The following is a 26204-nucleotide window of genomic DNA, read 5'->3' as shown; positions in this document are numbered from 1 at the left end:
CATACATTACTCATTAGGATAATTATTGGATAAACCAATAACCACCATTCATTTTGAGTCACTGTCACTTAAACAAATGTTTCTTGCATCTCCTTTTTCAAATTTTTTCCTTTCCATTCTTTCTTTAATCTCTTCTCTTCTCATTTTCTGTCGTTGTAGAACAAGTTCAATGTTTAAGCCACTTTTACATCTTGATTTTAAATCTTTTATCTTTTTACCTTTTTCTTTTTTTTTCCAGTCCATAATTCCCCCTTTCAAAATCCATTCCTCTTACTTCATTTAGTGCTCTTGTTTCATTGTCCTCAGTCTTTTTCTTCTCCTGTCTCTCTTCATTGTTCAGTTCTATAGCGCCTTCATCATATTGTTCTTCATCAAATTGTCCATTATTTGGTTCTTCTTCCTCCTCGTTTGCTCCTTCTCCCAGTCCCATTCCTTTATCCTCTTGCTCATATCTGTCCTCTTCTGTATTGTTTTCTTCTCCAGTTTTGTCCTCCTTCCTTTCTGTTGCCGTATTATCAAGTGACACTTGTATTTCCATCCTTTCCATTTCCTCCTCTTTTTCACAGTTACATCTTGTCGATGCCCTCTCGCAGCCCTGGCACTGCAGAACTTCGCAGTCCCGCACATAATGCCCCTGCTGAAGACATCTTCTGCACGTGAAATTTGGGCAGTCTTTCTTCTCATGCTCTGTACTTGAGCAAAGTCTGCACATTTTCAGTTGATTATCGTGTATCACTCTGAAATATTGCATGCCTACTTCTGTCACAAAGCCAACATTGTATGGTAAAGATTTAACTTCTTTGGGAAATTTTACCTTCACAAAGCGTGTTCTGTCTGCCACCATTGTCCCCGGATGATATTTTCTTCTTATAGGAAGTATAGGAGTTACTCCCCAATTACTCAGTTTTTGTTGTATCTCCTCATCCTGTATGTAACTGGGCAAGTTCAGAAAAGATACCATTTTTTCTGTTGCACACAGCTTTTTCATCTCACATTCCTCTCCATTAATCATCAGTCCATTCATCAATATCTCGCATTCTTTTTCACTTTCCATTGTCAGTTCAAATTCATTGTTGTTTTTCCGTCTCAGTCCAAATAATTTGCCAATCCCGACTTTGTCTTCCACTGCTTTGATTATGTTATTTATAGTTGAGTTTTCAATTTCTCTTAGCATCATTGTTAGTGTGGCTTCCTTCTGGTAGTCTCTTTGATATCTTGCTTGCTTCTTTAGTTTGTTCAGCATTTGTTGTTTCTGACTTGAATCATTCCTTTGTCCTTCAATATTCTTTTCGCTTTCAATACTTGTATTTGAAGCGTGTTGGGCCCATAACCCAGAGGTCGATGGATCGAAACCATCCTCTGCTATGATAACATTTAATTGACTCTCTTTGTTAAATTTAGCCGAGTAACCACAGCTGTATCTCATCTAGGCTTTACCAGCGGAATGTTCAGGTGAGTATCTACAGCTGTATCTCGTCTAGGCTTTACCAGAAGGATGTTTAGGTGAGTATCTACAGCTGGATCTCGTCTAGCTTTACCAGTGGAATGTTTAGGTAAGTGTCCACAGCTGTAACTTATCTAGGCTTTACCAGCGGAATGTTTAGTTGAGTATCTACAGCTGTATCTCATCTAGGCTCTACCAGCAGGTGAGTATCTACAGCTGTATCTCATCCAGGCCTTACCAGCAGTAAATTTAGGTGAGTATCCACAGCTGTATCTCATCTAGGCGTTACCAGCGGAATGTTTAGTTGAGTATCTACAGCTGTATCTCATCTAGGCTATACCAGAAGGATGTTTAGGTGAGTATCCACAGCTGTATCTCATCTAGGCTCTACCAGCAGGATTTTTAGGTGAGTGTCCACAGCTGTATCTCATCCAGGCTTTACCAGCAGTAAATTTAGGTGAGTATCCACAGCTGTATCTCATCTAGGCTTTACCAGAAGGATGTTTAGGTGAGTATCCACAGCTGTATCTCATCCAGGCTTTACCAGCGGAATGTTCAGGTGAGTATCTACAGCTGTATCTCATCTAGGCTTTACCAGCGGAATGTTCAGGCTAGTATCTACAGCTGTATCTCATCTAGGCTTTACCAGCGGAATGTTCAGTTGAGTATCTACAGCTGTATCTCATCTAGGCTCTACCAGCAGGATTTTTAGGTGAGTGTCCACAGCTCTATCTCATCCAGGCTTTATCAGCGGAATGTTTAGGTGAGTGTCCACAGCTGTATCTCATCTAGGCTTTACCAGAAGGATGTTTAGGTGAGTGTTCACAGCTGTATCTCATCTAGGCTTTATTAGGAGGATGTTTAGGTAAGTGTCCACAGCTGTATCCCCTGTTTTCTACAGCAGCAGAGTGGTGCAGCGGAAGCGTGCTGGGCCCATAACCCAGAGGTCGACAGATTGAAACCATCCTCTACTATGATAACATTTAATTGAATCTCTTTGTTAAATTTAGGTGAGTATCCACAGCTGTATCTCATCTAGGCTTTACCAGCGGAATGTTTAGTTGAGTATCTACAGTTGGATCTCATCTAGGCTTTACCAGAAGGATGTTTAGGTGAGTATCTACAGCTGTATCTCGTCTAGGCTTTACCAGCGGAATGTTTAGGTGAGTGTCCACAGCTGTATCTCTTCTAGGCTTTACCAGCAGTAAATTTAGGTGAGTGTCCACAGCTGTATCTCATCTAGGCTTTATCAAGAGGATGTTTAGGTAAGTGTCCACAGCTGTATCTCATCTAGGCTTTACCAGCGGAATGTTTAGGTAAGTGTCCACAGCTGTATCTCATCTAGGCTTTACCAGCGGAATGTTTAGTTGAGTATCTACAGCTGTATCTCATCTAGGCTATACCAGAAGGATGTTTAGGTGAGTATCCACAGCTGTATCTCATCTAGGCTCTACCAGCAGGATTTTTAGGTGAGTGTCCACAGCTGTATCTCATCCAGGCTTTACCAGCAGTAAATTTAGGTGAGTATCCACAGCTGTATCTCATCTAGGCTTTACCAGAAGGATGTTTAGGTGAGTATCCACAGCTGTATCTCATCCAGGCTTTACCAGCGGAATGTTCAGGTGAGTATCTACAGCTGTATCTCATCTAGGCTTTACCAGCGGAATGTTCAGGCTAGTATCTACAGCTGTATCTCATCTAGGCTTTACCAGCGGAATGTTCAGTTGAGTATCTACAGCTGTATCTCATCTAGGCTCTACCAGCAGGATTTTTAGGTGAGTGTCCACAGCTCTATCTCATCCAGGCTTTATCAGCGGAATGTTTAGGTGAGTGTCCACAGCTGTATCTCATCTAGGCTTTACCAGAAGGATGTTTAGGTGAGTGTCCACAGCTGGATCCCATGTTTTCTATAGCAGCAGAGTGGAGCAGCGGAAGCGTGTTGGGCCCATAACCCAGAGGTCGATGGATCGAAACCATCCTCTGCTAGGATAACATTTAATTGAATCTCTGTTAAATTTAGGTGAGTATCCACAGCTGTATCTCATCTAGGCTTTATCAGCGGAATGTTCAGGTGAGTATCTACAGCTGTATCTCATCTAGGCTTTACCAGCGGAATGTTTAGTTGAGTATCTACAGCTGTATCTCATCTAGGCTTTACCAGAAGGATGTTTAGGTGAGTGTCCACAGCTGTATCTCATCTAGGCTATGCCAGAAGGATGTTTAGGTTAGTATCCACAGCTGTATCTCATCTAGGCTTTACCAGCAGTAAATTTAGGTAAGTGTCCACAGCTGTATCTCATCTAGGCTTTACCAGCGGAATGTTTAGTTGAGTATCCACATCTGTATCTCATTTAGGCTTTACCAGAAGGATGTTTAGGTGAGTATCTACAGCTGTATCTCATCTAGGCTTTACCAGCAGTAAATTTAGGTGAGTGTCCACAGCTGTATCTCATCCAGGCTTTATCAGCGGAATGTCTAGGTGAGTGTCCACAGCTGTATCTGATCTAGGCTTTATCAGGAGGATGTTTAGGTAAGTGTTCACAGCTGGATCCCCTGTTTTCTATAGCAGCAGAGTGGCGCAGCAGAAGCGTGCTGGGCCCATAACCCAGAGGTCGATGGATCGAAACCATCCTTTGCTAGGATAACATTTAATTGAATCCCTTTGTTAAATTTAGTATCCACAGCTGTATCTCATCTAGGCTTTATCAGCGGAATGTTCAGGTGAGTATCCACAGCTGTATCTCATCTAGGCTCTACCAGCAGAATGTTTAGGTGAGTGTCCACAGCTGCATCTCATCTAGGCTTTACCAGCAGTAAATTTAGGTGAGTGTCCACAGCTGTATCTCATCTAGGCTTTATCAGGAGGATGTTTAGGTAAGTGTCCACAGCTGGATCCCCTGTTTTCTATAGCAGCAGAGTGGCGCAGCAGAAGCATGCTGGGCCCATAACTTAGAGGTCGATGGATCGAAACCATCCTCTGCTAGGATAACATTTAATTGAATCTCTTTGTTAAATTTAGGTGAGTATCCACAGCTGTACCTCATCTAGGCTTTATCAGCGGAATGTTCAGGTGAGTATCTACAGCTGTATCTCATCTAGGCTTTACCAGCGGAATGTTTAGTTGAGTATCTACAGCTGTATCTCATCTAGGCTTTACCAGCGGAATGTTTAGTTGAGTATCTACAGCTGTATCTCATCTAGGCTTTACCAGAAGGATGTTTAGGTGAGTATCCACAGCTGTATCTCATCTAGGCTCTACCAGCAGGATTTTTAGGTGAGTGTCCATAGCTGTATCTCATCCAGGCTTTATCAGCGGAATGTTTAGGTGAGTGTCCACAGCTGTATCTCATCTAGACTTTACCAGCAGTAAATTTAGGTGAGTGTCCACAGCTGTATCTCATCTAGGCTTTATCAGGAGGATGTTTAGGTAAGTGTCCACAGCTGGATCCCCTGTTTTCATTAGCAGCAGAGTGGTGCAGCGGAAGCGTGCTGGGTCCATAACCCAGAGGTCGATGGATCGAAACCATCCTCTGCTATGATAACATTTAATTGAATCTCTTTGTTAAATTTAGGTGAGTGTCCAAAGCTGTATCTCATCTAGGCTTTACCAGCGGAATGTTCCGGTGAGTATCTACAGCTGTATCTCGTCTAGGCTTTACCAGCAGAATGTTTAGTTGAGTATCTACAGCTGTATCTCATCTAGGCTTTACCAGAAGGATGTTTAGGTGAGTGTCCACAGCTGGATCCCCTGTTCTCTGTAGCAGCAGCGTGGCTCAGCGGAATGGGCCCATAACCCAGAGGTTGATGGATCGAAACCATCCTCTGCTAGGATAATATTTAATTGAATCTCTTTGTTAAATTTAGGTGAATATCCACAGCTGTATCTCATCTAGGCTTTACCAGCGGAATGTTCGGGAGAGTATCTACAGCTGTATCTCGTCTAGGCTTTACCAGAAGGAGGTTTAGGTGAGTGTCCACAGCTGGATCCCCCGTTTGCTGTAGCAGCAGAGTGGCGCAGCGGGAGCCTGCTGGGCCCATAACCCAGAGGTCGATGGATCGAAACCATCCTCTGCTAGGATAACATTTAATTGAATCTCTTTGTTAAATTTAGGTGAGTATCCACAGCTGTGTCTTGTCTAGGCTTTACCAGCGGAATGTTCAGGTGAGTAACTACAGCTGTATCTCATCTAGGCTTTACCAGCGGAATGTTTAGTTGAGTATCTACAGCTGTATCTCATCTAGGCTCTACCAGCAGGATTTTTAGGTGAGTGTCCACAGCTGTATCTTATCTAGGCTTTACCAGGAGGATGTTTAGGTGAGTTTCCACAGCTGGATCCCCTGTTCTCTGTAGCAGCAGAGTGGCGCAGTGGAAGTGTGCTGGGCCCATAACCCAGAGGTCGATTGATCGAAACCATCCTCTGCTTAGATAACATTTAATTGAATCTCTTTGTTAAATTTAGGTGAGTGTCCACAGCTGTATCTCATCTAGGCTCTATCAGGAGGATGTTTAGGTTAGTGTCCAGCTGGATCCCCCATTCTCTGTAGCAGCAGAGTGGCCCAGCAGAAGCGTGCTGGGCCCATAACCCAGAAGTCGATGGATAGAAACCATCATCTGCTAGGATAACACTTCATCTAGGCTTTACCAGCAGGATTTTTAGGTGAGTATCCACAGCTGTATCTCATCTACGCCTTACCAGCAGCTGTATCTCATCTAGGCTTTACCAGCGGAATGTTTAGGTGAGTTTCTACAGCTGTATCTCATCTAGGCTTTACCAGAAGGATGTTTAGGTGAGTGTCCACAGCTGGATCACCCATTCTCTGTAGCAGCAGAGTGGCGCAGCGGAAGCGTGTTGGGCCCATTTTCTAGAGGTCGATGGATCGAAACCATCCTCTGCTAGGATAACATTTAATTGAATCTCTTTGTTAAATTTAGGTGAGTATCCACAGCTGTATCTCATCTAGGCTCTACCAGCAGGATTTTTAGGTGAGGGTCCACAGCTGTATCTCATCTAGGCTTTACCAGCGGAATGTTCAGGTGAGTATCTACAGCTGTATCTCATCTAGGCTTTACCAGCGGAATGTTTAGGTGAGTGTCCACAGCTGTATCTCATCTAGGCTTTACCAGCAGTAAATTTAGGTGAGTGTCCACAGCTGTATCTCATCTAGGCTTCATCAGGAGGATGTTTAAGTGAGTGTCCACACCTGGATCCCCCATTTTTCGTAGCAGCAGAGTGGCGCAGCGGAAGCGTGTTGGGCCCATTATCTAGAGGTCGATGGATCGAAACCACCCTCTGCTAGGATAACATTTAATTGACTCTGTTTGTTTAATTTAGGTGAGTATCCACAGCTGTATCTCGTCTAGGCTTTTACCAGCGGAATGTTTAGTTGAGTATCTACAGCTGTATCTCATCTAGGCTTTACCAGAAGGATGTTTAGGTGAGTGTCCACAGCTGTATCTCATCTAGGCTTTACCAGCGGAATGTTTAGTTGAGTGTCTACAGCTGTATCTCATCTAGGTTTTACCAGAAGGATTTTCAAGTGAGTATCCACAGCTGTATCTCATCTAGGCTTTACCTGCGGAATGTTTAGGTGAGTGTCTACAGCTGTATCCCCCACTCATCAAGACTTTAACAGCAGAAAATTTACGTGAGTGTCCACAGCTGTATCTCATCTAGGCTTTATCAGGAGGATGTTTAGGTGAGTGTCCAGCTGGATCTCCCAATTTCTGTAGCAGCAGAGTGGTGCAGTGGAAGCATGCTGGGCCCGTAACCCAAAGGTCGATGGATCAAAACCATCCTCTGCTAGGATTACATTTAATTGAATCTGTTTGTTAAATTTAGGTGAGTATCCACAGCTGTATCTTGTCTAGGCTTTACCAGCGGAATGTTCAGGTGAGTATCTACAGCTGTATCTCATCTAGGCTTTACCAGCAGAATGTTTAGTTGAGTATCTACAGCTGTATCTCTTCTAGGCTTTACCAGAAGGATGTTTAGGTGAGTGTCCACAGCTGTATCTAATCTAGGCTTTACCAGCAGGATTTTTAGGTTAGTATTCACAGCTGTATCTCATCTAGGCTTTACTAACGGAATGTTTAGGTGAGTATCTACAGCTGTATCCCCCACTCATCAAGACTTTAGCAGAAGTAAAGGTGCGGTCACACTTGACTTTTCTTCCCATAGACTTCCATTCATACGCACACGAATACGTCAGACCGGAAACGCGGGGTCATGCGTTAAGTTTCGCAGCGCCGCACGACAGAATTTCGCACACACAAAGCCCGGTGTGACCGTAGCTTAAATTTAGGTGTGTATCCACAGCTGTATCTCATTTAGACTTTACCTGGTGGATGTTTAGGTGAGTGTGGATCCCCCATTCTCCGTAGCAGCATAACCCAGAGGTCGATGGATCGAAACCTTCTTCTGCTAGGATAACATTTAATTGAGTCTGTTTGTTAAATTTAGGTGAGTATCCACAGCTGTATCTCATCTAGGCTTTACCAGAAGGATGTTTAGGTGAGTTTAGGTGAGTATCCACAGCTGTATCTCATCTAGGCCTTACCGAAATCAAGGACAAAACTGATGGAAAGGACCAAGAGGAGCAATCTCAACTGAATAAAGACTTATGGACGCAGAGGGACTTATTTGAAAATCTACAGGACACATCGCAAATGGAGCAAAAACAAAGCCAAGGAATCAACGAACAAATGGACACATTGCTGGATGGAACTGAATGGACACAAATGGACATAACAGATAGTTTACGAAAGGATTTGGACAAAATTGAACAGACTGAAAAAAATAAGTAAGGAACAAGACATAGCAAAGGACGACGAAGAAGAGGAAGAAAAGCATACTAAAAGTAGAAGGTCAGTCAAACCTAAACCCAATTTAAAGGTGGCAAGAAGAAGACTTTTAAATGCAAACTCAATAGAAACCAGAAATAAATTTGATTTGCTAGAGGATCTGGAGGAGACGGACTGAAAAAATGAAATTGTTTCTTTTTATATGTTTTATGCTTTTAAGATTTGCTACTTTTAATGCCAGAGGACTGACTGATTTGAAAAAATGTGAAAAAGTAAAAGAAATGTGCAAATATGAGGATGTGATATTACTGCAAGAAACAAATTGGAAAGAATGTCATATGTTGGAAGTGAAAAAGAGAATGGAGAAGTTTTATAATAATAGGGATGAGAGGCTAGGAAGAGGAGTAGCGTTTTTAATAAAACAAAATAGTAGTGTAACATGTAAAACAAAATACAAGGATAACGAAGGTAAATGCATAGCTGTAGAGATGAACTATGAAGGAAAAGTAGTGATATTAATAAACATTCATGCACCAACAGAAGAAATTAAGAAGAAATTAAGAAGTAATTAAGAAATAAGAAGTAATTATAATGAAATTGTTATGATGGGTGATTTTAATACTGTTTTTGGTAAATTGAATATGGCAGAAGGGATGTGTTTTAAAAATGACAAAGGCCGAAGAGAGTTGAAACTATTATTTGAGGAAATGGATATGATCGATATATGGAGGGAAGGAAATTAAAAAATTAAGGAGTATTCAAGAAAACGGTTGGTGGGGAATTTTTTTTATGTAGAACAAGAATTGATTTTATATTATTTAACAGAAATATGGAAAGATATATAGACAAAATTAAATATGAAGAAACAAGTGTGAGTGACCACAAACCATTATTTATGCAGATAGATTGGAGCAATGTGAAAAGAGGACCGGGAGTTTGGATTTTGAATACTAAAGTTTTGGAAAAAGAGGATTATGTTTTAAGTATTAAGACACTGATTAAAAAAGAAAAGACAAATGAGATGTTTATGGAAGACAAAAGAATGTGGTGGGAAAATATAAAATTTTTATTAAAGAAATGAAGTATTGTAAACTAATACAAAAATATAAGAAAAGTAAAGAGAAAGAAATAGCAAAAGAGTTGAAAAGAGAAACAAATGAAAATGGGAAAGATATTCAAAAGATATTTAAACTGGAGGAATCATTGAAAGAAATAGAAGAGAAAAAATATGAAGGAGCTAGATTAAGAAGTAAAGCAAATATATATATTAGAAGATGAAAAATGCACTAAATATTTCTTTAATTTAGAAAAAATTAGGGGAAAAGCACGGCTGATTAAAGAAATTAGAGGTGAAAATGGATTTATTGTCAATGGAAATGAAGAAATATTAAAGGAAATACAAACATATTATGAGAAGCTGTTTAGTTCAGAAGGGGTAAAAGAAAAAGAAAAAGAAATAGAATTACTAAAACAACTAAAAATAAAAGTAGAAGAAGCTGACAAAAGAGAATGTGATGAAGAAATAACAGAAGAGGAAATAAAAAGAGTCAGTTGAATAAAAATAGGAGTCTAGGTATAGATGGATTGGGCAGTGAGTTTTATATTGTTTTTAAAGATACTCTAGCTGGAATTTTAAGTGAAGTTTAGTTATAAACTAATTTCGAGAGGATCATGTGCTTATGATTGCTAGCAGCTGGATCCGCATTATCCAATTCTCAATGCACCAATCAGACGACTCCTAAGCTACTACAAATACCCTGGGTTACGTACCACCGCTATCTTCGTTTTGAAGAATCCCCCCATCCACCCCTACTCCTCCTTCTTCCTAGATGGGTGACACGGTGGCCCAGTGCTTAGCACTGTTGCCTCACAGCAAGAATGTCTCTGGTTCTAGGCTTTACCAAACCAGCAGACATTTCTGTGCGGAGTTTGCATTTTCTCCCCGTGCTCATGTGGGTTTCCCCCCGGGTTCCCCGGTTTCCTCCCACCGTCCAAAAAACATGCAACATAAGTTAATTGACTAATCCAAACCGGCACTATAGACATGCTCCTAGTAAATGGTTATCTCTCAAGAGCAATCACTGGCTGTTCATTGGTTATTACAGCGAGGTAGTTCTCGAGATCTACCTGAGCTCAAACTTCCCTCTCGCCTAGCAACGGGAGGGAGCCCCAGGCTCGAGGAGCTTATGAGCTCAGGGCTCTCTCCCGGGACAGCATGTCAAACAAGCTTATAATTAATCATCAACTAAGTGTGAACTCTTGAAAAGACATTTTTAAGCAAGGGGTAATGAACAAAAGAATGGGAATGGGACTAATGAAATTAATATACAAGAGAAAAGGAGAAAAAACAGACCTCAAAAATTATAGACCAATCACAATGTTAAATACGATCTAAATATTTTATCTAAACTTTTATCCAACAGACTGAAAGAAGTATTTCCAAAGTTAATCAAAGCAAACCAAGCTTATGGAGTTAAAGAAAGAGACATTGCTGATACAACAATTAGCATAAAAGATATTGTAAGATACATGCGTGAGAAAAATGAGGATGGGTATATTACCAGCTTAGATTTTGAAAAGGCATTTGATAGGGTTGAGCATGATTTTTTATTTGGAGTTTTAAAGTGTTTTGGGTTTGGAGAGAATTTTATCAAATGTATTAAAATATTGTATAATGGGGCAGTGACAGGAATTAAGTGTAATGTTTTTTTTAACAAGATGTTTTAGAATAACAAGATCAATAAGGCAAGGATGCCCATTGTCTGCTCTTTTATATTCTTTAGTAGCAGAACCCTTAGGGCTATCTATAAAGCAGGAAGACGGAATAACAGGATTAGGGGTTGCGGGGAAAAGAGAATAATATTTTTCAATATGCTGATGACACAATTCTACTGGTTAAAAATTTAGAAGATGTGAAGAAAGCAATGCAACTATTTCTAAATTTTTGTAAAGGATCAGAAGCGAAAATAAATGAAAATAAAACTGAATATATGAAATTTGGAGTAGTAAGATGCTTAACAGATTTATTTCCATTTAAGGAAACAAAAGAAATGAGAATTTTAGGAATTGTAACGGGAAAGGATGAAAAAAAGGGCAGAAGCGATTATGTGGGAAGAAATGTTAGGTAGCATTGAAAGAAGACTAAACTTTTGGAAAACTCTGACTCTGAAAGGAAAAGTTTTAGTTTTGAATGTTTTAATGGTTTCTAAACTATGGCATGTTTTATATAAATCATCCATGCCGTTATGGATGGATAAAAGGTTAAAATTTTTTTTTTTTTTTTTTTTTTTTTTTTTTATGAGGCGGAAAGCCATCTAGAATTGAATACAATACTTTAATAGGAGCAGTGGAGAAGGGGGGTTTAGATGTCTTATTGGCACAAACGGATCCAAAATATAGGAAAAAACTAATAAAAGAACTGGGAGAATGTGAACGTGAAATGATTGAACATTATGGTATTGATTGTATGGACAAAAAGGGGTCTCTGTTTCAGAAAGTGGGAATAAAAGAGAGAAAAGCACAGGAAGCTGTTTTAAGACACAGAAAAGAGGAAGTAGGGCTGTTGCACAAGCGAGCCCATGCAAAGAAAGGAAAACAGTTAGATGAAAATTTGAGAAGATGGTCTAGAGTTACACTCGCAGCATCTGTGCCCAGTTTCTTCCACGTCTCAAACACAGTGGCCTAGGCAAAGCCAAAGATTAACAGAAAAAGCCCCCAAACCCACCCTAGCTACTATTGGGAAGAGTGTGCAACATGCCTTTATTGGCAGGGCCTACAGGCCGCAGTTACCAGCCATGGTCATTAATAGATCTTGAGACCCTGGTAAAAAAGCTACCAGCCGTAACAGAAGGAGGTGGTAGATGGGTGAACAAGTTGTTCGCCTTATCACATGGTCAGATACTATCAGTAGGGGACTTGAGACAAATAATGAGTCGAGTCCTGTCAGGACATCAGATTGTGGATGTGGAACAGAGGGCTGGCACCACAAGTTTGGGAAACAGTGCCCCATTGGTGCAAGGAGGGAGTCAGTCACCTCTGTGTCAGGCTATAAGGGACAAGTTTCCCACCCCTGATACCATGTTTGAGAATTTGAAATTAAAACACAAGGATGGGGAAAATGGTGAGGCCTATATAAATCAATGTTGTCAAGAGTGGGAAAAGGCATGTGATGAAAACCCAATGTCTAGCCCTGTCACTAACAGAATTTTCAGGGCAGCTGTACTGCAAGGAGCTCCAGCTGGTGTGACCCAAGCCATGGAACAGTCTCCTGAGGTACCTGGCAGTGATGATACTAAATGGAAAAGGTATGCAATACATTTCATAGACAAAGCGGTAGAGAGAGCAGACAAAGAAGGGGTTGAACTATTAACATTACAAAAAGAGTTGTTGAAGCTGCAACTGGAGAAAGAAAAAACAGTAAAGAATAAAGGTTCAAAACAGATGACAGTTCAAACAGCCCAGCCTCCCCCACAAACAAATGAGGGTAGTTATGAGGGCACCACCCAATATCCTCCAAGTCAACCACAATGGAGTAGAGGGAGGGGAGGAGCTAGGGGTCGAGGAACAGTCAGGCTAGATGGCTGCTAAAGGTGTGGAGGTAACGATCATTGGGCCAATACTTGCCCAAACAATAATAATAGCTGTTACCTGTGTGGACACCCTGGGCACATGGCCAGAAACTGCCACAATGGACAAGGAGGCCAACCCCCTCAATTTCAAAATAGGGGGCGGGGAATGCAGAGAGGTAGAGGAGAACCCCAAAGGGGAGGGTGGGGTAATAGGCCAGTGCTGCCGAACCAACCCAGTTTCCAGCAACCACTGACTCAACAGTGGGTTGGAACAGAGGATGGTTATTATGCATGAAGGTCCCCACAGAGAGCCCAAGAGAGGGCTATGGCCGAGCCCCTCTTGACCATCACTGTCAACGATAGTGACATTGAGGCCTTAGTAGAGACAGGAGCAACTTATTCCACCGTTACTGATGGCGTTGACAGACGAAAATTATCATCAAAACATGTAAAAGTTATGGGTTTCTCTGGGGATACTGAAAGATGGCCACTGACTAAACCACTTCCTGTTGCCATTGCAGGGCAACAACTCACACACTCTTTTCTCTACTCCCCTAATTCGCCAGTTCCCCTACTGGGTAGAGATTTATGGATAAAAGCTGGAGCTAGTATACTCTGCACCCCTGAAGGAGTAATTGTTTCCTTCCCCACTGGGCAGACGGTTAATTGCTCACTACAAGGTGGAATGGGACACAATCAGTGGTTACTTGCACCATCCCCCACCCCCGACAATTGTGTAGACATTTACTGGGCTCTGCTATCTCCATCGCAGACAGGAGCCTATTCACTCTTCCAAGAATGGAAAGCGTGGATATATACACTAGACATTTTCATTCCTCCCCCTGATGATTTACACTGCATACTGTTCTATGACAGACAGGAAGACTATGTGTATCAGGAGGCCTTCCTGCAGTACTGGCGGGCGGCAGTGGCTCTGGCAGCTCTGGCGGTGACTGAGGATCTGGCAGCTCTGGAGGTGACTGATGATCTGGCAGCTCTGGAGGTGAATGAGGATGTGGCAGCTCTGGAGGATTTGGCAACTCTGGCAATGACTGAGGATCTGGCAGCTCTGGAGGATTTGGCAGCTCTGGCAGTGACTGAGGATCTGGCAGCTCTGGAGGATCTGGCAGCTCTGGAGGTGGTGGCAGCTCTGGCAGTAACAGCTCTGGTGGTGGCAGCAGCTCTGGCAACTCAGGTGGCGGTGGCCATTCTGGTGGCTCAGGTGATGGTGTTTCAGGAACTGGAACTATGGCAGGAACAGACTTGGAACAAGAAACAGTCTTCTGAGCAAGTGACAGACTGGCGCTTACCATATTGTGAGCTGGAGAACTGAACCATAGGCTTGTAAAGCCACATCCAGGGCTTGTTGGAAAGATCCCCGAGGACCATAACGGATGAGGGTGGATTTTAGTGGTTCATTTAGTCCACGATAAAAGAAATCAATGAGTATACAGTCCAGGAGGGTGGTGTCATTGGCTATGTCCAGAAAAGAATTAATATGGTCCTCGAGGGAATTCGTACCTTGCCTTAATCTGACTAGACGTCCTGCTGAATCCATGTTTGGCCGAGTCTTCAGTAACACCTAAATGACAGAGACAACGTTAAGATCCAAGTGCAGGTTTATTCGGTAGTCAGGCAAGCGAGGGTCAACACAGGTGCAAACAGATGAATAAAGGCAAATCCAGAATCGTAGTCACTATAACAGGCGAGCGGTCGGAAGGCAGGTAGTGAACATGGACAAACAGACAAACTTGGCAAGGGTCAAAACACGGAGAAACAAGACTAAAGAAAACACATTGAATTGTCACTTTACAGGTAAACAAGACTCGGCAAGGAAGTGAGTGTGTGTGCGCTGCTAAAGTAGTGTGTGTGATTAGTTCAGAAGCAGCATCAGCTGTGGGAGTCCAATCAGTGGAGACTTGCAGCAGGTGTGTGTGTGTGTGGCATGACTGAATTTGTAGTTCATAAGATGTAGTCCATGTGAAAGTGAGTTCTTACCAGCGACCTCTGGTGGTTAGAGATCGCTGGTAATCATGACAATAACGCTGTGAAAAATAAGATAAAGGGAGGATCAGAATTGAATAATAAAGAAAACCAGCATCAATAAAACATGAGGGTCAAGTTGTAGGAAAACGGGAAACTACTGGGGATAGTGGGGATATTAACACTGATAATAGTGGGGACAATTCTAGGAGTAGGAAAAAGTCAGAACAGGAATGAAACCTCAACTGTAAAACCAACCAGAGTAAAAAGATCCCTAGGGGAAGAAAACAGGTGTTCCAAGTATTATGGAGGGCTGTCCATAGAATATGTAAAGTAAAAGACAACATCTTACACATTTGAACTATGTCAGGTAATTGACTGTGGGGGACACAATAGTTCGTGGCGAGGATATGACATATATGTTTGCTTTGATCAGACTATGAATGCATGGTGTAACACGAGGGGTAAGGCAGATAATAAGTGGTGTAGAGGGTGGGATCAAGTAGTGGGGTACACAGGGAAATGGACGCCAAAACCAACATGGTTAGGGAATTTTAAAAACGAGTGGAGAAAACTGAAAATACAAAGGGATTATAGTCCTACCCAGAACTCTATTACTATGTCCATAGGGGAGTGGACAGGATACCCCCTAGATGAGACCCATTATGCTGGGAAAAACATTCCGTCTAAGTTTCTCCATATACTATTAGGAGTCGAGATATCAGGAACTGACCCCCTGGGAATCATAGAAGTTGAGTTTTTAGACAGGGTCAATGTAATAGATAGAAACAAGACAAAGACTATAGGACCCCCAATCAGAGATCATAGTAGAGAAATTAGAGGTCGAAGGGTTGTAATACAAATGGATTATACCAAATTAACCCTTGAGGATATACTAGAGAAAGCCACAGGATACGGGGAAACTAATTTGTGGTTAGAATGGATGATTTCCACAGCTAAACAAACAGGAATGACAGATTGTGTTGCATGTGCAAAAGCTAGACCAACCCTTAGAATAGAACCAGCCCCATTGATAACAAATGACCCAGTAGGATATGGGTGTATGATAAATCTGACTAGGCAGTATAGACCAAAAGGATATGACACTCTAGCAGAAATATTCCCGCCAATAAATAACCAGACAAAAACAGGCCCATTTTCTGCAGACCCAGGAAATTTCACCTGTTTTAATTTTACTCCCACCGGAACAGTGCTAGTCAGGGTAGAGCATATTAACCCTTTGCATATTAACCCTTTGTGGAGCAAACAGATTATCAACAATGCAGGGGATATAATAGGACCTTGGGCGCGGAGAGGACTATATTATTACTGTGGAGGAAAAAGATTGTTTGTAAGAATAAAAGGGAAAACTACGGAAGGTATATGTGCAATGGTTAGGTTGACAGCACCAGTAACACTGATTGGCAAGAGACAAGAGGGAAGGGGTGGAAGTACAGCTGGGAGAAGAAAAAGGGACGCAACGTTCGACTTAACCACAAATTCCCCAACCTATAATAGATTCATTAGGGGTCCCGAGAGGAGTCCCTGATAAATACAAACTAGTAGACCAAATTGCTGCTGGGTTCGAGAATATCCCAATAAATTTAGCCCTATTCCCTGTGACCCCAAGTAAAAATGTGGATAGAATAAATTATGTGCACTATAATGTGATGAGATTGGCAAATTTAACAAGAGACGCCGTAGTAGAAGGATTATCAGAACAATTGGCCCCAACCTCATTAATGGCAATACAAAACAGAATAGCATTAGATATGCTACTGGTGGAAAAGGGTGGGACTTGCATTTTTTTTTTGAAGATTTTTGCTGCTCTTTAATTCCAAATAATACCGGCCCAGACGGATCAGTAACGAGGGCTTTAGAAGGATTAAAAACCCTTTCTAAAACAATGGCAGAACACTCTGGTGTAAATAACCCATTTGATGATTGGCTGACCGGTGTGTTTGGAAAATATAAAACCATGTTTACATAAATTTTGATCTCTATAGCAACATTTGTGGCCATAATAGTGACCTGTTGCATCCCGTGTCTCAGAACATCGTGTAACAGGGTGATAATAGCAGCAATTGAAGAGAAAGAGGACCTCCACCCCCTTACACAATGCCTCTGCTGGTATTTTCTGGATATAATGATGAGGAGGAAGAGGAGGAGGAATATGACTTATAAATGTTGTTTTTTTCCTAATAACTGTGCTTCTTTGCAGATGCTGATTCATCACAAGTTATATGTTTTCTAGATATTGATGTTTGAGAAATTTGCTGTTTGAAAATGTGTTAAGATTTAAATTTTGATTATTGAAATGTTTGTAGTCTAGATAATTTCAGTGTGATTGACTCAGCTGCCATGTTGTGGTAGTCCAAACGTCAATTAGGGGACCGACTGGGTGACTTTCTCACAGGGGTTTTCAGCCCAGTCCAGGCTGAGCACACTGGTTTGTAGGGAATGTTATTTTTTATTATTTTTTTATTATTATTACGTTTTAAGTACTTAGTGTTTTAAGTCAGGTGAACATGTGGTGGCTGCCCATAGGAAACTAGGGGACCGCTTGGGTGTCTTTCCTCACAGAGGTTTTCGACCCAAGCTCATCTGGACATATTGGACCAGGAATTCTAAGATTTTTAAGTGTTTATTAAAGTGGTGTGGCCTCTTTTCAGAGGCCAAGAGAGGGATTGAAGGATAAGCATTTTATTAAGCTTTGTTAGTAAATGAAGGCTTTTGCTTTAAAGGGTTAACTGCTATATTATGTGCACAAGTATAGAGAAATGTGGCAGGATGCTAGAGAACAGCGCATCCTGTTATCGGGTGGGGGTGGATGGAGAATGCAGAAAGGTCTGAGAATGACAGGACGTATGAGCTGTGGGTACGTGCTCTGAAACATCTGCCTTAAAAGGCGAACTGTAAAGAGAAGATACACAGATACCAGGAAGAGGAATATCTGGTTGCTGAATGGTCAAACTGTCAAGACAACACCATATAAGTCAATAGGGTTGAGGGTTAGATAGTGTGCGAGAGACAGTATAAAAGCATGAAGGAGATCATAATAGGGGGAGCTGAACTGATATTACACCTCTCCTGCGCAGAATTTGTATTTTAATGTCTTGCATTAAAATAAAAATCTTATTTCAACTCAGATCTCCTTCAATGTTTGAACATGCAAAGGACCATTTGAGTCCTACATGGTTTACAAGAGGACAATTTGGGATAATATGAATGGAAGAATGATACAGACAAAGGTAGAAAAATCTAGAGTATTTTATTAGACATAAAGCAATATTTACAGATGCAATCTTAAGCAAGATTGGGACGGAGTAAAGTGCTATTTGTAAGGTATGTAAGGACGAGGAGAAAACATTTTTACACTTGTTTTTACATTGTAAACAATTGAAAGATTTTAATAAGAGATGCAAAGACATGATTCTAAAGCTTATTGGGAATGATAAGGATGATTTTGAGTGGAGTAAAATACTGATGTTGGGTGTTGATAAGAAATGTATGAACCAGAAAATAATAAATCTACTTGTGATGTTGATTAAAAGTGCTGTATGGGAAAGAAGAGAAAGAGCAAAAAAAGAAGATGTTGTACTAAACATATGGCAGGTTTTTTAAAAGAAAGTTTGATAATTATGCTCTTTGCCTGGCCCATTATTTAAAAAAAAAGAAAAAATAGGAGATTTTTGTAAGGTTTTACACTGGATGTTTGTAAGATTTTAGAAAGATTTTGATTTAGAAATGTTTGAAACTCTTTATGTAAACTTGTGAATGTCAATATTTTTTACGAAAAAAAAAAATGTGTTGTGTAAAAACAAATGCTGTAATTATGAGAAAAAAAGAAAAAAAAAAGTGGTTAAGCATTCAGAATCTGACACTGGAGACCGGGGTTGAAAAAAAAGCCTGACAAAGCCTGTCTTTGACAATAATGTATGCAGTGTGTATACATGTGTATATGTTTGGAGTGTGTTCTGTGTGTAAGTGTATGGAGTGTGTAACATCTCTGACCTCTGTGGTTCCCCCCCGATCGTCATCAAAGGTCACCGTCACTGGACTACTAATCCAGCTTCACTACATATTCCAGCATTCCTCTCGTCTGATTACCCTAGCACCTATAAGCTATCCCAATGACTATTTATACTCCATCTCCGCTGCTACTCATTGCGAAGTCTTGTTTTTGCCCCGCATACAATTCTGAGCGATTCTCTATTTCTGACCTGATTCTGTGTTTCGACTCTGGACTGTTTCCCCGTTTCTGTGATTGTTGATGCCGCCTGCCTTCTGTGACCCTCTGCTTAGTTTAATGAACACTCTCTCTGCTGTATGCTGCCTGTCTTGACTGATCGCCTGCCCACGGACTTTGAGTTAAGTTTCTCCTTCACCATCCTCGTTTGTTGTTATCTGACCCTGCCTGTACGATCATCCTATTGTGATTTAATAAAGTTGAAAATGGATCCTCAGTCTGCCGACGGATCATTACAGAGTGTATCGTGTGTATATATAAGGTGTGGTATATGCATAGAGTGTCTTGTGTGTGTGTGTGTGTGTGTATATATATATATACATATATATATATTATATATATATATATATATATATATATATATATATATATATATGTTGTATGTGTATATATTTACATTTAGTCATTTAGCAGACGCTTTTATTCAAAGCGACTTACAAATGAGGACAAGGAAGCAGGTTTACACAACTATAAGAGCAGCAGTGAACAAGTGCTATAGACAAGTTTCAGGTGTGTAAAGTCTAAGAAGCTGAGCATTAGTAAATTTTTTTAATTTTTTTTATTTATTTTTTTTTTATGAGAGAGAGTACAGTTAGTGGTATAGCCAGAGAGGCAGTTAAGATTAGGAAGGAAAGTGGAGACTAAACAGTTTGAGTTTTTAGTCGTTTCTTGAAGACAGCAAGTGACTCTGCTGTTCTGATGTAGTTAGGGAGTTCATTCCACCAACTGGGCAGATTGAATGTGAGAGTTCGGGAAAGTGATTTCTTCCCTCTTAGGGATGGAACATCGAGGCGACGTTCATTCACAGAACGCAAGTTTCTGGAGGGCACATAAATCTGCAGAAGTGAGAGCAGATACGAAGGAGCAAAGCCAGAGGTCGCTTTGTAAGCAAACATCAGAGCTTTGAATTTGATGCGAGCAGCAACTGGCAACCAGTGCAAACGGGTGAGTAGCGGAGTGACATGTGCTCTTTTGGGTTCATCAAAGACCACTCGTGCTGCTGCGTTCTGAAGCAGCTGAAGAGGTTTGATAGAATTAGCTGGAAGCCCGGCTAGTAGAGAGTTGCAATAATCCAGTTTGGAGAGAACAAGAGCTTGAACAATAAGTTGAGCTGCATGTTCAGATATGAAGGGTCGGACCTTTCTGATGTTATAGAGTGCGAATCTGCAAGATCGAGCAGTTCTAGAAATGTGGTCAGAGAAGTTTAGTTGGTCATCAATCGTTACTCCAAGGCTTTTTACCATTTTGGATGCAGTGATGGTTGCTCCATCCATCTGGATTGAGAAGTTATGGTGAAGAGTCGGGATGGCAGAAACTTCAAGCATTTCCGTTTTCGCGAGGTTAAGCTGAAGATGATGATCTTTCATCAGTGTGAAATGTCTGACAGGCAGGCTGAAATGCGAGCTGGAACCAAGGGATCATCGGGGTGAAAAGAGAGGTATAGCTGGGTATCATCAGCATAGCAGTGGTAGGAAAATCCATGTTTCTGGATGACTGTTCCTAAAGATGCCGTTGTAGGATAGAGAAGAGAAGTGGCCCAAGAACAGAGCCCTGAGGTACCCCAGTGTTTAGATGCTGTAGGGTTGGACACCTCTCCCCTCCACGACACCCTGAATGACCTGTCCGAGAGGTAAGAACTGAATCATTGAATAACAGTGCCTGCGACGCCCAGTGACTCCAGCGTAGATAGCAGGATCTGGTGGTTTACAGTGTCAAAAGCAGCTGATAAATCCAGCAAGATGAGGACAGATGATATATATATGTATATGTGTGTGTGTGTATATGTATATATATATATATATAAATATATATATATATATGTGTTGTGTATATGTGTGTGTGTGTGTATATATATACATAATATATATATATTATATAATATATATTATATATATATATATTGGCTCGTTTCCACTGACTGGGACGTACGGTACGGTTCGTTTGGTACGGTCACCTTTATCAGGCTTGCGTTTCCACAACAAGGGTACCCTTTGGTGAGGCGTGGGTATGACAGAAAGTTCAGTCGACGTCATTCTCGCTCGCGGAAATGTCTACAATAAAGCTGTACAGGTCGCTCACGTATCATATGAAAGCACTTCCACAACACAGTGCTTCATACACATAATACTTGTTTGTAGAAATGTTTATACTAACTTTTCTTATAAAACATGAGTTGATTATAACTGCAGATCATGATAGTGCGAAACAGACTACTGTAACGTCTGTAATTATATTAAATAACCTAATAAATGAACATCTTTAAACACATACGCCCCTTACAGTCTCCGATATGATACCAACTACAGAAGAACTACATATAGCAGACATTTCGTTGGTATTTAGGTTCAAAAACAGCACAAAACATAGCCCACAGTCAGTGAAAACCTCTTATCTGTGTATGTAATCTTCAGCAGCACATGTAGCCTGTGTTAGACAGTAATTCCGTCATTCCCAGTTCATATTAGTCCCAAAAGGTGAAGATAATAAGTTAGTTATACATGGCATTTTGTTCATGTTTGCTGAAAAATAATGTGCTCCTTTTCTCCGTTCTTCTCCTTTGCTTTTTCGCGCTTCACTCTCGCGTTTGTCAGTGTCTGACAGGATCGGCTTTCAAAAGCACGTCAATAATCAAGCTCAGGTTATTATCATCAGCTCAAGAAGTTTGTTATTTCAGATATAATGTTAGACGTGTGCGAGCGCTAGCAAGAAAGCGAAACCGCTCGCGCCTCAGACTGGCTCGTAAAAAACTACGGGGCACAGGGTAAATCTGCTCTTCTTCTTGGCTTTGTGGCTGTTTATCAAGACGACGACAAGGTTTGTTTGAGCCCGGGTCGACCATGGCTTGTTATTATATGTATATATTATTCCGCTATAATCTCTCGGCTGTGTATTTTAAACATGGCGGTTTTTTGTTTTCATTCTGGCTTGTTGCGTAAGCGAATGACGTATCTCTGTAAACCAATAGCGTTCAGCTGCGCGTGTGGCTCCGCCTTTTGGTACCCTTTTTCCATGTTTGGTACCCTTTCGAAAGGGTGCCGGAAAAGTGGTACGGTATGGTTCGGTTTGGTATGCTTTTTGACAGTGGAAACGGCCATAAAAGCGCACCAAACCGAACCGTACCGTACCGTACCACTCAGTGGAAACGGCCATATGTGTAGTGTATCGTGTGTGTGTATATCTATGGAGTGTATTGTGAGTGTATATGTATGAAGTGTATCGTGTATGTATATGTATAGTGTGTATCCTGTGTGTATATGTATGGAGTGTAGAGTGTGTGTATATGTATGAAGTGTATCTTGTATATGTATAGTGTCCTGTGTGCATGTGTATGAAGTGTAGTGTGTGTGTGTATATGTATAGTGTATCGTATGTGAATATGTATGGAGTGTATTGTGTGTGTATATGTTAGAGTGTATTGTATGTGTTTATGTATAGTGTATTTGTGTGTGTGTATATGTATAGAGTGTATCATGTGAATATGTATGGAGTGTATTGTGTGTTTATATGTATGATGTGTATATGTATAGAGTGTATCGTGTGTGTATATGTATGAAGTGTATGTATATGTATAGAGTGTATCCTGTGTGTATATTCTGGCAAATGCCAGAAGAGCCGGAGCAGTTTTAAAATGTGGGCCGGTCAGTTTCTTTTTTTTTTTTTTCTTTTTTTTTTTTATATGTATTGTTTTTGCATGCTGGCAGCTTTTATCTCTTGCAAGATGTGAATATAATGCTGCTGTTGATGACAATAATAAATAATAATAGTGGTTAAGCGTTCAGAATCTGACACTAGACACTGGGGTTCAAAGCCAGTGTCTGACAGCAATGTATAGAGTGTGTATGCATGTGTATTTGAATTCTATGAATATGTTCTGTGTAAGTGTATGGAGTGCATTGTGTATCCTGTATTATGTGTGTATATGTATGAAGTGTATCTTGTATATGTATATGAGTGTATTCTGTATCGTGTGGAGAGTGTATCTTCCTGTAGCTCAGTGGTTAAGCATGCAGAATCTGACACAGGAGACGTTGGTTCAAAGTCTGTGTCTGATAGAGTGTGTATGCATGTGTATATGTTTGGAGTGTATTCTACATGTATATGTATGGAGTGTATCATATATATGTGTGGTGTGTGTGTGTATGGATATAGTGTCTTCTGTGTGTGTATATATATATATATATATATGGAGTGTATCGTGTGTATATGTATAGAGTTTATCCTGTGTGAATATGTATGGAGTGTATTATGTGTGTGTATATATAGAGAGAGTGTATTGTGTGTGTATATGTATAGAGTGTATTCTGTGTGCATATGCATGGAGTGTATCGTGTGTGTTTATGTATTATGTGTGTATATGTATAGAGTTTATCCTGTGTGCATATGTATGGAGTGTATCGTGTGTGTATGTATGGAGTGTATATTGTATATGTATAGAGTGTATCCTATGTGCATGTATGTGTATGAAGTGTATTTTGTGTGTGTGTATATGTATGAAGTGTGTATACATGTGTATTTGAATTGTGTGTATATTTTTGGAGTGTGTTCTGTGTATAAGTGTATGGAGTGCATTGTGTATATGTATAGAGTGTCTCCTCTGTGTATATGTATGGAGTGTATCGTATAGAGTGTGTGTGTATATGTATGGAGTGTATCTTGTATATGTATAGAGTGTATATGTATGAAGTGTCTTGTGGTTGATATGTGTAGAGTGTATACGTATAGAGTTTTTTCAGTGTGTATATGTATGGAGTGTGTGTGTTTTGAGTGTATCATGTATATGTATAGAGTGTATCGTGTGTATATGTAAAAAGTGTCTCCTGTGTGTATATATATGGAGTCTATTCTGTGTGTATATGTATGGAGTGTATTGTATATGTGTGTGTGTGTGTATATGTGTATCGTGTATGTGTGTGTGTATATATATAGAGTGTATTGTGTGTATATTGTGTCTGACAGCAATGTATGGAGTGTGTATACATGTGTATTTGAATTCTATGTATATGTTTGGAGTGTGAGTTTATCCTGTGTGAATATGTATGGAGTGTATTGTGTGTGTAAATGTATGAAGTGTATATGTATAGAGTGTATCGTGTGTGTATATGTATGAAGTGTATCGTGTATGTATACGTATAGAGTGTATCCTGTGTGTATATGTATGGAGTGTAGAGTGCGTGTATATGTAAGAAGTGTATATTGTATATGTATAGAGTGTATCCTGTGTGCATGTGTTTCGTGTGTTTATGTGTATGGACTGTATCATGTATGTATGTGAATTGTGTGTATATGTATGTAGTGTTTAGGTATAAAGTTTGTGTATGTACTGAGTATATCATGTGTGTGTGTTTGGAGTGTAAACTGCAACTGCAACTGTAAACGGTTTATTTAGCCTGTGTATTTATGAATTGTCTTTTGTATAGTGTATTCTGTATCAAGAGGAGACAGTATCCTCCTGTGGCTCAGCGGTTAAGCGTTCAGAATCTGACACTGGAGACTGGGGTTCAAAGCCAGTGTCTGACAGCAATGTATAGAGTGTCAAATACATGTGTATTTGAATTGTGTGTATATGTTTGGACTGTGTTCTGTGTGTAATTGTATGGAATATATATGTATAGAGTGTCTCCTCTGTGTATATGTATGAATTGTATCCTGTATGGAGTGTATGTATATGGATAGAGTGTATCCTGTGTTTGTACATGTATTGAGTGTATATTTGTATGGAGTATGTGTATCCTGTGTATATATGTATGGAGTGTATCGTGTGTATATGTATAAAATGTCTCCTGTGTGTGTATATTTATGTAGTGTGTATATATATATACATATGGAGTCTATTCTGTGTGTATATGTATGAAGTGTATTGTGTTCATATGTATGGAGTGTGTGTATATATATGTATATGTATAGAGTATATTGTGTGTTTATATGTATAGAGTTTATCCTGTGTGAATATGTATGGGGTGTATTGTGTGTGTATATGTATGAAGTGTGTATGTATAGAGTGTATTGTGTGAGTATATGTATGAAGTGTATTGTGTATGTATACGTATAGAGTGTATATGTATGGAGTGTAGAGTGTGTGTATATTGTATGCGTATAGAGTGGATCCTATGTACATGTGTATCGTGTGTATGTGTATGAAGTGTATTGTGTGTGTGTGTATACGTATAAAATGTATCTTGTATATGTATAGAATGTATCCTGTGTGCATGTGTATCGCGTGTTTATGTGTATGGACTGTATCGTGTGTGTATGTGAATTGTGTGTATATGTATGTAGTGTTTTTAGTAGTCTTTACCAGAAGGATGTTTAGGTGAGTGTCCACAGCTGTATCTCATCTAGACTTTACCAGGTGGATGTTTAGGTGAGTGTCCAGCTGGATCCCCCATTCTCCGTAGCAACAAAGTGGTAACCCAGAGGTCGATAGATCAAAACCATCCTCTGCTTGGATAACATTTAATTGAATCTGCTTGTTAAATTTAGGTGAGTGTCCACAGCTGTATCTCATCAAGACTTTACCAGAAGGATGTTTAGGTGAGTATCCACAGCTGTATCTCATCTAGGCTTTACCAGGAGGATGTTTAGGTGAGTATCTACAGCTGTATCTCATCAAGACTTTAGCAGCAATAAATTTAGGTAAGTATCCACAGTTGTATCTCATCTAGGCTTTAGCAGCAGGATTGTTTTACCAGCGGAATGTTAAGGTGAGTGTCCGCAGCTGTATCTCATCAAGACTTTACCAGCAGGATTTTTAGGTGAGTGTCCACAGCTGTATCTCATCTAGGCCTTACCAGCAGCTGTATCTCATCTAGGCTTTACCAGCGGAACGTTTAGGTGAGTATCTACAGCTGTGTCTCATCTAGGCTTTAGCAGCAGCTGTATCTCATCTAGGCTTTACCAGCGGAATGTTTAGGTGAGTGTCCAAAGCTGTATCTCACCTAGGCTTTAGCAGCAGTAAATTTATTTAAGTATCCACAGCTGTATCTCATCTAGGCTTTACCAGCAGGATTTTTAGGTGATTATCCACAGCTGTATCTAATCTAGGCTTTAGCAGCAGTAAATTTAGGTAAGTATCCACAGCTGTATCTCATCTAGGCTTTAGCAGCAGGATTTTTAGGTGAGCATCCACAGCTGTATCTCATCTAAGCTTTACCAGAACGA

Source organism: Danio aesculapii, chromosome 23 (genome assembly GCF_903798145.1).
Source record: "Danio aesculapii chromosome 23, fDanAes4.1, whole genome shotgun sequence".
Taxonomy (NCBI): domain Eukaryota; kingdom Metazoa; phylum Chordata; class Actinopteri; order Cypriniformes; family Danionidae; genus Danio; species Danio aesculapii.
Note: the sequence above shows the minus strand (reverse complement) of the source record.